Raw genomic sequence first — 12,354 nt, 5'->3', positions numbered from 1 at the left:
TTCGTTTTTGTGTGGGAACCACCTAGAAGAGCATTGTCATCATGTGGCTTTTTAGAGCTATTTTTTAAATCATCATTTAACTTTTTATCATGAAAAAATTTTAAAACATGCACAAAAGTAGAGAGTTTAATACAGTGAACCCCCATGTACCCATCACCCCGTTCAATAATTGGCCAGTCTCATCTTCCTGTCTTCCCCCACTTGTTGTCATTTTTGCCAGAGTATCTTGAAGAAAATCCAAGATGTCATGTCACTTCACTATACATCTCACACTGATAAGGACTTTTTTTCCACATAACCATTGTGCATTATCATCCTTAACAAAAATAGTAATAATTTCTTAATAATTAGATCTAGAGCAACTGTAAATCACGTTAAATAGACTGCCTAAGTGAACCAAACTAATTGTGTCAAGGAACGATGAGTTTTCCATAAAGGAAGTATTTTTTATGAAAACTGAGTCTGGAAAATAACAGATAGCAGGTTGTGGGGTTTCCTCGCTGTGTGCCCTGTCCTGCTCACAGCTCTTCTCTGTTCTCACCCCTCCTGCCTGGACCCTCCCAACTGGCTGACGAGCTTATTTGTTGCCTTTATGAGAAGGTTAGAAAATCCATAAATGGGTTTCTGTAACGTTCCTTTTGTTCTTTCATATTACGAGTGCAAACAACTTAGCAGTGGACAAGTAGATCTCCTTGACACTTGCCCCTAACAGTTGATGCCACTGCAGGCTCACCTGAGTGCTGGTCCACAAGCAGGATTCGCTTGTTGCCCTGGTAACAGGTGACTGAGGCACCCCCCAGCAGCAGTGTGGGGGATAGGTTTCAGTAAGAAAGTCTTAGCAGTTGCACCTTCTTATTCTCCTTTCCCCTTGTGGGCACACCCAAAGTTTATTACATTTTCCTAGAAAAAATGACAGTATCTAAGGAGCAATGGCATCCTGTGTGCTGCTCAACAGAACAAGCTATGGTTCAGATTTGAATTCATTCAATTCATTGATTTGGTACTCATTCTGGCTTCCTGGTTGGCTTCCAGTACGACCTAGGGAAGCTGCTCATCTAATGTTTTCTTTTAATCTGATGTTTTCTTCCAACCCGAAACTAGATCTGCTAATCTTAACCCAGCTCTATAATGATGCATGAGGATAGTTGTTGTATACAGATTTAGGAAAATCTTCCTTGAGACTAAGGAGCTATGAAAACAATTTAATGTATTTTGATACAACCACATATATTTGAAAGGTGAAAATCTTCTTGGAAAACCAAGTTCTTATTCTGTGTTTGGGATAAAAAAGAAGCATATTTGTATTTTAAATGTACACTACTGGTAAAGACACAAAATAATGAACATGAAGGAACTGCCCAATCATTCATTGTTCCAGAATTTTACTTCAGATGTTACTTAAAATGTTGATTTATAAAATAGGACTTAAACCTATTCCATATGAAGGTATTCTGTTATCACAGTATTTGTTATAACAAGATTTGTTCCAAAGAATAATAATTTGCTGTCTTTGTACATGAAGGTGCCACTGCCCCACCATTAATAAACCGTACTTCTTGAGGACGTTTTCTTCAGAGTAGTGATGAATTTTCTCAGATTTACCTCTTTGTTTTACGAGCTTGCCGCCTGGGGGGTGGTTCAAGGGTCATGGGTGTAGAGCAGGCAGAGATAACTAGGGGTGGGAGTATTTTTTGGTGCTTTGCTGTAAAGTATCCAACCGAGTAAATTAGTTTTGGTTGACAAGTATGCAACGAAGCCTGCTTCTTTGGGGAGTTGGTCTTCCTTTGTAGTTTGAAACGTTTTAATATCAGAACCCCTTTTTCTAATTAAAAAGAAAATTATGCTCAATACCAATCAGTGTAAGAGGAGGAACAGCGAAGCCCTTTTGGACAGGGCCCAGAGTCCTGTCAGCTCAGCCTCCACCGCTCCTTGGACCAAGGTCCCTAACAACCCCCACTCCCCACAAAAAAATCCTAAGATTCCTAAAATTCAGTTTGAAAGCCGATGATCTATAGTGAAAAGTCTAAATTATTAACTTTTAAAAATATAATTTTATAACTTTAGGTCAAACTGCTAATACAAAGTTTAGAGGTAAATGCCCTTTATGTATGCTTTTTTAAATGTACAAAACTAGTTCATATTAGTAACATCTGTTCATTTGAAGCCCATTTAGCCTACAAAATATGGCTTTTCCTTCAAGACTCAGCTTGGGCCTCACCTTCTGGAAGTCTTTGCAGAATGCCTCCCCTCAAGCTGAATTGGGAGTCTCTCCCAGGTGCTTCTGTAGTAGCCTGTACATTTGTCCATCAGATATTTCCAACATTATTTTATGGTAATCTATGTAGCTCTCTCCTCCACCGAGAAATGAGCTCTCTGAGGACAGAAATTATTCTTGTCTCATTCATCTTTATATCCACTGCCCCCCTGACAGTTCCTGGCACATAGTAGGGGATCAGTGAATATGTATTTGAGTCATGGAAATATTTTGGAAATTCTGCTTTACAGAGTATTTTACTTAACAAAACCTTTCTTCGTAAGTAGCTGCAAAATACTCAATAAGTAACTAGCAGTTATTGTTGCCAAAAGCTGGAAGGGGTGTTCCTTTGTGAGGTGGTGAGCCCTTCTGATCAGAGCAAGGATTGGGCAGAGAGAGATGAGCACCTCCACAGAAACAGGAGAAGGGACTTGTGTGTGGGTCACCTGGATGGTCTAGATGAACCTCGAGTGTCCCTTCCAGCTTTTGGGATGTGATTTCATTCCACGAGCTCTTGAAGATTTCCTCTGTCTTTCATGTCCTGGGAGGTACAAAACAGGAGCTTCCATCTCCCAGCATTCCAGAATTCTAAAGAGTGCAAACGTAAGCTCATATGCCGGGTCCAAGAGTCGGCAATTTCAAATGAGGCAAATCCAAATCAGGGAGGATCTGACCAGAAAGCCATAGCAACAACCCTCCTCGGGAAGAAGGGAGAATTTAAGCACATGAAAGAATATTCATCTTGTCCTTACAATACCCCCTGGCAGTGGGCTAGGGACTTTGACAGGTGTTGTTTTATTTGCCCTCAAAACAGCTCTCTGGCAGTATCTTGTCCAAGGTCACAGAACACAGAAGTGTCTGATGGAACAGATACAACATGAATAACATTTGACAAGATAATGATACTTTGTTTGTCGCCTGGTGCTGTCCTCTAAAGCTCTCCATACATTTCTGTCCCCGGTGCCGTGGCAACCACAATTCTGTTCTGATAACTGGGCCTGGAGTTGCAGAGGGCCTTTGTTTTACTAATTCTCTAATTTAACCTTTTCCTTATTTATAAGAGGGGTGGTGAGAAAGAGAGGCCAATCCTGTTTGGCTGGCATAGCCAATATCTGAATAACCAGCTTAAAAAATAAAAATCTGTGTACATCCAGAAAAATAGCTTTGATAAATGGGTCAAGCACAGATATGTCTATCTATCAGCCAAGCTACCTTATGTGTTCCTTGGGTCCTATATAAGCAAGGCCTCTCTTCAGGGTACATGACGAAGGTAGCTCCTTGACAAATCCCTCCCAGGAGGGCTAGTCTTCCAAGTTATCATGGGGAGATCAACAGATCTCCAGAGTGAGTGAAAGGAAGATTCTAACCAGACTTGCTTAATTTATTTTGTGGGGCACCAGAATTATCCCAATTTTTAAATATTTAAAAATGTTTGGTGAATGTACTTAATGCCTCTGAAGTGTACACTTAAAAATGGTTAAAATGGTTGATCTTAACATATATTTTATCACACACACACACAAAAAAATGCCCCCTCTCAAAAAAAACTTACAGCAGCTGAAGGAGGTGGAATAAGCCTGCTATCATTGTATTCATAGTTATTCACCATGCTTATAAGAATGTAAGGTATATTGTTACATACCTTCCTGAATTCGAAATACAGTGTGTCCATGGTAAGGGCAGGCGGCGGGGGAGGTAAGAATAGAACCTATTTGTTCAATGGAACTTGAGGTACAGATTTTGGGCACGGGGTGGTTGCAATCATCTTCCTCTATTAGAGAGTTAAAGAAGAAAGGAGCCTTCCAATTTTAAATACTTATCCACTTATTTATTATTTTATGATGCCATTATCCTAATTCTGACAGCTGCTTCCTAGGGATATTGTTTTCAGCATTCCAGGACTGGAAAACACTTTCCTGGTTTACCTGAGACTGGATAAATGTGCGTAACGAAGGACAGAATGAAAACAGGCGCTAACAGTCGCCTAGTAACCACAAGCTATCTTGTGAAAAGTATAACGATAAATGCGTTGGGTGTGTGGAGCTATTATTTTCCTTGATAAAATAAAAGCAGAGCGAGGACTTTATTTCTTGTTTTAAACCTTCCTCCCTAGCAGTCGATAGTAGGTTTTTGGCTTGATAACAAAATAATGAAAATCTGCCGTGAGCGAGGTTTCCTCCAAGCCAGGCAGCTGACAGAATGCTTGTTCCTGCAGCACTTGAAGTAAAATGATACAAGCTTTTCTCAGACAATGAAGCCCTTGTGTGAAACAGCTGTCTCAGGGAGATGGCTCAGTGCTATTTGACAGTGGCTTGTATGTTACATAGATACGTCTGGTATTATCTGACCGGAATGAAACGACCAGATGGAACTGAATGCTTCTAACCGGGAATGCAGTCTACCACTGCGGGTTAAAAACAGAGGCTCAGGTTTCCATGGCCCTGGGATGAAATACTGGTTGATTGTACTTGGAAATCTATCTTTGCCTCCTGAATTGTGGACAACTTATATGTGGAATTTTCAGGCTTTATCTGAAATGAACTGATAAACCTAGAGCATGTGCAGGAGGCAGATTAATTCTACTTTACTTTTGCCCAGTAATAGCATCCAAGTTAGTGAAACTTGGCCTTGAGTCCCCCAGAAAGCTTGTGAGCCTTGGCAGCGAACGTGGGGCTGGTAATGAAACCTGAAATGGGGTTTGCCTGGTTTCAGGTTGAGTTACGGAAGCTGTGCACAGTCATCATTGTGACTGTCTATCGTGCGATCACCAGGCTTACTCTGCCTGGTGTCTCCTGTGGCATGTCTCTACAGCCTGTTAAGCAGTGGGTGGCAGGCAAAGGAGCGCTCTATGATTTCTGCAATTCACCTGCCTCAAACCTTATATATTTCTAAGGGGGCAAGGTGGGTGCATCCTAGCTCCTTTCTGTTTTATTCTCATCTTCCTTTTGAAGTGACCTTCAGAAGGTCCCTCCCCGCCCCCACCTCCCATACACACTGATACATGCACACACGCATGCATGCACTCACACACACACACTGCATAGTCTCTTTTTTAAGGTCTGGCCAACCTGATATTAGTGACCACAGAAGAAGCGGCAGTAATGAAAACGAAATCATGTGTAATGTGCCTTATGTTTAACCTTCTAGAATGCTCAGTTAATTTTGCTTTGCATAGCACTGGGCACAAAGAGGAAGGTGTTGGTGCCAGAAGGACATTACAGAGCATCTTTTTGTGGGTGTGTTTCACTGGGAGTGGTCTTGAGGTTGAGGAGGGCGCTGAGGCATGGAGAGGTGAAGTGATGTGGCAACGTGAAGGCAGAACCAGGCCTGGGAACAGATCTCCTGTTCCCTAGGCCAGTGGTGTTCCCCTTAGTCCAGACTGTAGAGAGGTGGAGGTTGCAGAGAGAGGGACTGACTCCTGGTGCAAGATCTCTGATTGTGCTCTCTAACAATAACTATTTTTGTGGAATATAATTGCAGTGGACTTCAAACACAGTACTTTTCTTCTCTATTACCAAGGGAAGTGTTAACTAATTTCACTTCATTCAGTTTCAAAGGCTCAAAAACTGTTTAATCTATGTGATGTATATGATGTTACTATTTCCTAGTTGATGTAAATTGAGATATGGATTGAAGCATAACCATCTTTTACAAGTAAGATTCCTGGAGTATGGACTGGGGAAAAAAAAAGTAAAATTAGCTGAGTTTTTGAAAACTTGCTCTTTACAAACAAAACAATGTTTTTCCCTATGTTTTAGTCCTGTGGAAGCTCTGAGTTTAGTCTATGGGAAAATTTCTACTTGAGAATTCTATTCTTTATTCATTAGCCACCAAGTTTTGACTCCTTAAGAAAGAAAAGCACTCTTGTTAAATGCAGAGCAGCCACTGTCAGCCAGGAATGAAACGGATCCATGTTTTCTGTGGAGACCTTTTTTTGACAGCAGCTCTGGGTCACAAATGTATTTGAGAAGCAGCTGGGCAGTTGGTTGGAGAAATTCTTTTCCACAAGGACACACTTGTAAATAAAAATGTGGAGACAACTTTTTTAAAATTCCTTTTTCCCTCCTTTACCCCTAAAATCTACAACATTGGGGAAAAAAGAAAAAGTCAGTAAAAAATCAAAAGTCGAGGATAAGGAGGTTTAATTCACCCACGAACGTGTTCAACTTATCCCAAATGGCTTGGCTTTCCAGCCTATGTCAGCACAAATAGCATTATAAACAGAAACTCAAGAGGAATAATAGCCCAGCTAAGACTATATTAGCTACTTAAGTAGTCAAGACTATAACTTAAAAAGTGATGCTAGACCAGGCAAAACCTTAAAGAATCAGAATGCTTAAGGCCTGGAATGTTGCAGTTAATTTATTTTCCTGGTTAACTTAGAGTTTGTAGATGAGTCAGTTAATTTTGAAACTTACTCCTTCAACAGAGTGCCAGGAGTTACATGGGCACAGTCTATGCCATCAAAGGGCTTGTGGTCTGGTTAGAAAGTCAGACATATAAATAGATTGTGCTGGAAAGAACACGGAAAGAGCAGAGACGGAGCTAAGCATGGGAATTTGAGGAGCACTGCAGAGGGAGAGGTGAAAGGAGAGAGGGCTTTCTGGAGGAAACACACCTGAGCACAGCGGGAGGGGCCAAGGTGGGCGCCAAGGCAGGAGGCATCCCCAGCTTAGTGGTAACCTGAGCAAAGACACAGAGGAGAAAGACAGCTTTTGGATTTGGAAAACTGGGGGCACAGAGCACTGAGGGGGTGGGCAGAGGTAAGGCTGGACAGGTGGGCCTTGCCTGCGGGCCGTTGAAGGGAGTTTCCTGCTTATCCCACGGATGATAGGGAACCACGGAAAAGTTCTAAGCATGGGAATTATGTGAGATAAGAAGACCCTCTAGTTCCCTTCATGAAACCAAACCTCCAAGATTGGCAAGGGAAGGAGAATATTCATGCTGTGGATGGAGTGGTGGGGCCTTGTAGTCCTAATTGTGATCAACTAGGAAATCCTGAGGGGAACATGGATTTGGGGAGACAAGAGGTGTCGAGCGGGTGGTGAGATCAGCTACACTGAAGCCTGAGGGCTTGGTATACACCAGAGTTACACGTGTGAGGAACAGAAACGTATTTTGCAAAATAGCTGAAACCAAGAGAAGGGATGAAATCACTCAAGGAGAATAAGGAAGTGGGCTCAGGACTGACTCTGGTGTTCAGCATTTATGAGGTGGAGTGAGAAAGAAGTCCCTGAGGAGCAGGAAGGCAGCGGCAGAGTCAGAGAGTGTGTTGTGGGAGCCAAGGGAGCTGAGTTTCCTTTGTGCCAAATGCAGAGAGACCCAGGAAGTCAAGGAGGGTGAGGAGAGAGCAGACTGCAGGGAGCAGAGGGACAAATGGGAGCCAAGGAAGCAGAGAGAGCCAAGGCATTCTACCCTTTGGAGAATTGAACGTTTAAGGGACTGTATTAGTCTGCTAGGGCTGCCACAACAAAGTACCGCAGACCGGGTGGCCTAAACAACAGAAATTTATTTTCTCACAGTTTTGGAGGCTAGAAGTCTGAGATCGAGGTGTTGGTTTCTTCTGAGGCCTCTCTCTTTGGCTTGCAGCTAATCTTCCCTGTGTGTGTCTGTGTCCTGATCTCCTCGTGCTATAAGGACACCAGTCATATTGGATTAGGGCCCACCCTAATGACCTCTTCCTAACTTAATTACCAATTAAGGCACTATCTCCAAATAGACACTTCTGAGGTAGTGGGTGTTAGGACTTCAACACGGATTTGGGGCGGACACAATTCAGCCCCTAACAGGAGAGAAAGAGGAATTTTATATTAGCAAGAGGGGATCATGAGATTGGGGAGGATTTTTCCCCCCTTAAAATGGGAGAGACTTGAGAATGCTCTTAGGCGTCTTGGGTAATGCTCTAGTGGAGAGGCACAGATTGCAGAGAGAGGGAAGGACTCATGGAGCAAGTTCTCAGAGCAGCCAGGAGGGAATCAGGCCAAGGACACAGGCAGATGGGAAGAGTGGATGTAGAGAAGTCTTTAGGGTGGCACAGTTAATGGTCATGGACAGATGATATTAGGCATGAATGTAAGTAACTCTCTCCTGGAACCTGACATCTCTGCTGTTGTCAGTCTAACCTGAAGGGTCTGCTGCTCGCCCATCATGTAGAACCTCTACACTCTTTAGAGGTTTAGGGGGCTGTGTGGAGGACAAGTATTAGGAGAGGCAGAACATTGAGAATATTCATGCCTGACTTCCTCCATTTTCTTCATCTCACAGGAGGCAAGGTTATTGTTGAAGATGAGGGAGCAGGGATCGAGTTGCAAGTGAATAAGAGTTAGGAAAGGAGAGTCAGAGAGGGAGGTAACAAAGACCATCTCCAAGAACTAATGAACAGCAGTGAAAGATCAGCTAAGTTTGGAGACCATGGGTTTACAGTGGCTCTAAACCCTGTAGCTAAACACTATTTAAACATAGGTTGGGAATATAGCTCTCCAGGCCAGTAGGATTTATCTGGCATACTCTGCACCTGAAGATGGGCCTTGTTTTGCAGTAGCAGCAGCTGCTCAAGAGGAGGGTTCTGACCCTTCATTTTGCAATGAGTCTGTTTTCTGCACAAGGCTCTGGCTTGGTGGTCTAGGTGTCCAGCATTGGTAAAGGTCCTGTCTCCTCTGTGTATCTCTGTCACTCAGCAGCCAGCAGGCCACTGTTTTAGCTCTGATAGGTGGGGGAACTATGCCAGACTCTCTGGGCCCTTGAATAATTGTTATGAATTCCTAATATATACAGACCAAAGAAATTATTCACCCACTCATTGACACTTGTCTAAATCTGCCTGAATGAAAGCCACAAAACAGAGGACATTCAGTCAGTCCACACTATTGGGGAAAGGGGTCAGAGTGTGAAGATTAGCAGGAGAAATAATTCCCTGTTTTGGATCATGCCACCTTTTAGTTTCCCAGGTAAACGCCCAAGAACTGAAGAATGTCCGTAAGACATAGGAGTTATAATTCTTGCTATGTTCTAACAATTTTCGTATATTATTTCATTAAATAATCAGTAATCCAGTGAAGATAGTAATATGATCATTTGATAGATAAAGAAAACAGAGTCTAAAAGTACGATAAATTCTCCCAAGATCAGCAGCTGGTAAGTGGCATTCCTGACTCCAACACCTATGCTCTTTCCAGTGTATTACACACAGAGGAAGTTAGACTGGAGAAGAAGTATACTAGGTAAAGCACAGTTAGGCGGCAGGGTCTGGGAAGCATTCCACCCAGCGTGTCCACTGCAGCAAGCTTCACCACTGGTGGGACAGCCAGACATACTCTGTTGTATTGATGTGTAACGTCCAGGTTTCAGGGAAGTGCGGTTGAGGGTATAAGAAATGTGTCTATTCTTCTCGGTTTCTAAGGCCTAAGGTGGGCCTGATGATTGTGGAGTTGGCCTAGTAAATAAGAATTGGAAGCAGTCAGAGAAACCAGTGCATCTGCCTTTTCAATTCTAGAGACCCAACTCTTCTTGGAATTGTTTTTTTGTGTGTGAGGAAGATTCCCTCTGAGCTAACATCTGTTGCCAATCTTCCTGTTTTTTTTTTTTTTTTGCTTGAGGAAGATTAGCCCTGAGCTAACATCTGTGCCAATCTGACTCTATTTTATACGTGGGTCGCCGCCACAGCATGGCTGCCAACGAGTGGTGTAGGTCCACGCCCAGGATCTGAACCCACGAACCTGGGCTGCCAAAGCGGAGCATACTGGACTTAACCACTACACCACAGGGCTGGCTCCCTTCTTGGAATATTAAAGGATATATATGTTAATTAGGCTTAAGAATTTTTTTTTTTCAAACACAAGTTCATACATGTTTATTACTGAACCAACCTACTAGTGCAGAAACATAGAATCAGAGAGAAAAATCATTTTCCCAGTAAAACATGTCCACCTGTCCAGATAGCAGTGATGTTTTCAGCTTGATGTGGTAAGATGCTAGTGACCTTGATACAGCATAAATATGTGTGTCATCTCACATGCAATTCCTTATAGATCCAGCCTGGTTCTTCTCCAATGTCTCCTGTTGGAGTTGTACCTGATTTTATTACCAGTTTTCATCCAAATCTTTTGGGGAATGGGATGATTCTGCTTTTATTTCTTGGCCAGGAATCGCTTGATCCTACAAGTCTTGTGAGAAGACATGGTGAGGCCCAAAGTCAACTACACACACTGCGATGGCAGAGAAAGGGAGAGAGAGCTATGCTTATGGATGTGAAATACTCATTTTTGACTCAGCAATAAGTCTGGCATATCCCCAAAGGAAACGATGTGCTGCAGCAGCACACTGAAACTCCATGCAGCTTTGCTATGGATTCCCTTGCAGGGTTCAAAAGAAGTGTTCATTCTCTTCATCCCTGTGCCTTTTATAACACCTCCTTGTTCCAAAAATAGAAATCATACCCCATGGGGGTCAGTGGAGGGAGGAGGTATGCTCTTTTCTAAATGTCTGGGTTTTTGATTGAATGTAGCCAGGAGATTTAAAATCATAGTTTTCATAAAAGATCCCCACACACACCCCAAATAGTCTTTGTCTGCTTCTCATTATAATGTATAATCTTTAAAAGAAAAACCAAAACTTGAAGCTTACACCCACCATCTTTTTCAGGTGATCCCTGGATCCTCCATTCTTTTCACAACTGGAATTTCTTTGTGCAACAATCACTTTGCCTAGATTTGCTTTGTCCTCCCATCCTAATGTGGGACAGGGGTCGGGTTTGCTGAACTTCTTCAAATTCTCCTATTGACTCATTACAGCCACCCCTCTTCTATCCGTTGGCACTGGCTAAAAAGTGTTGATGCAAGAAAGAAATCACCCTCAGACAGCTTCACTCAAGTAGATTCAGACCCAATTTTCAGTAAGTGTTGAGAGAAAAGAGTACAACTGGACCAGGAGTGAGAAGACAGGGTCCAGGCACCGTGGGTCCCAGGAAGGCACTTCCCAGTTTTGGCCCAAATTTTCTCAAATGAAGTCATATCTGCCCAGCCTTACAGGGTCCTGTGAGGATCAAATTAGATGTGCATATGAGAGTGCTTTGAGATACAAGGTAATACTATAAATAGGCAGACTTTTGCAAAAACCAAACAGTGATGGCCTTCCGAAAGATCTTCCTGGCTTTATGTGGGGAACTAACCCAGGCCTGTTCTCTCTATTAGGATCTCCCATAAGCATCTATTGTGAGATGAGAGATTTCTAGAATTGTAAGGGGGGGAGTTAATAAAGAGGTGTCCACTTCTTAAATGGAAGGAATTTAGTTCAACAGTGTTTTCAGGTGTTGTTTTGTACTTCCACTGAGGGATAGACTAACAAAAGAGCTGGGGAGAAAAGGAAAGAAAGAAAGGGATCTAAGAAATTAACTATCAGGTTGCTTATAAGACTCCTAGGGAGATCAGACTTACCCATATAAAAAGAGTGGCACAGCAAAACAAGGCCTATAATATGATTAAATATTACACAAATGGTATAAATCATGGTTAAAAGGCAGGCCTGGGGGAATACAGTAGAGATCAGTATTCTGGAAGATGCATTGAATATGCCCTAAGGGAAATGGATAGTAAAAACTGTCAACTACATTTGAGTTGAACAATCTGGAAAGACTATATGGACCAGAATGTGAAGGAAAATAACTAAACAGAACCCCAGGAGCACATCTTTCTCCTGGATCAACAGAGCCTTGAGACGCCCCATTCTAGCTTTCAGAGAGTCTGCTACACTGAGCCATGGAGTCTCCCCTGTCCTAATGCGATTGCCCCAATCAAATGCTCTCTTGTTTACACTCAAGAAGGCCCTTAGCTGTCACCTTTCTAGGACCAGGAAAGAAACTTTCATGAACTTGGGGATGGGACTAAAATATTCATTGTCTAGTCCAGTGGTTTCCTCTGGTGAGGGTGGCAAATGAGACAGAAGTGGAGAACATATATTTTATCTGTAGGGCTTCATTTCAATGGAGAGAGAGAAAAAAAAAAAAGAAAAACAAATTCAGAAGCAAATTTTTAAAAAATTAACATTCCTTCCTCTGGGGTAGAGCACATACATAGCTGTTTGCTATATCACCCTTTGTACTTTCA

At 42.5% G+C, this 12,354-nt stretch overlaps 1 protein-coding gene and 1 pseudogene across 9 annotated transcripts in view; one reads left to right on the top strand and one right to left on the bottom strand.

Moving 5' to 3' along the window:
* The window catches only part of DLGAP1 (DLG associated protein 1), an 853,945-nt gene that overhangs the window by 829,440 nt on the left and 12,151 nt on the right, over window positions 1-12,354 (top strand). The gene's annotated exons all lie outside the window — the stretch shown is intronic.
* On the bottom strand, window positions 10,276-10,431 carry LOC106800393 (large ribosomal subunit protein eL39-like; annotated as a pseudogene).

The sequence above is a fragment of the Ceratotherium simum genome, chromosome 14, assembly GCF_057802395.1.
Source record: "Ceratotherium simum simum isolate JZ-2026a chromosome 14, ASM5780239v1, whole genome shotgun sequence".
In the NCBI taxonomy this organism is placed as follows: Eukaryota; Metazoa; Chordata; class Mammalia; order Perissodactyla; family Rhinocerotidae; genus Ceratotherium; species Ceratotherium simum.
The sequence above is the reverse complement of the archived record's forward strand: the minus strand, read 5'-3'. Positions and strand labels throughout refer to the sequence as shown.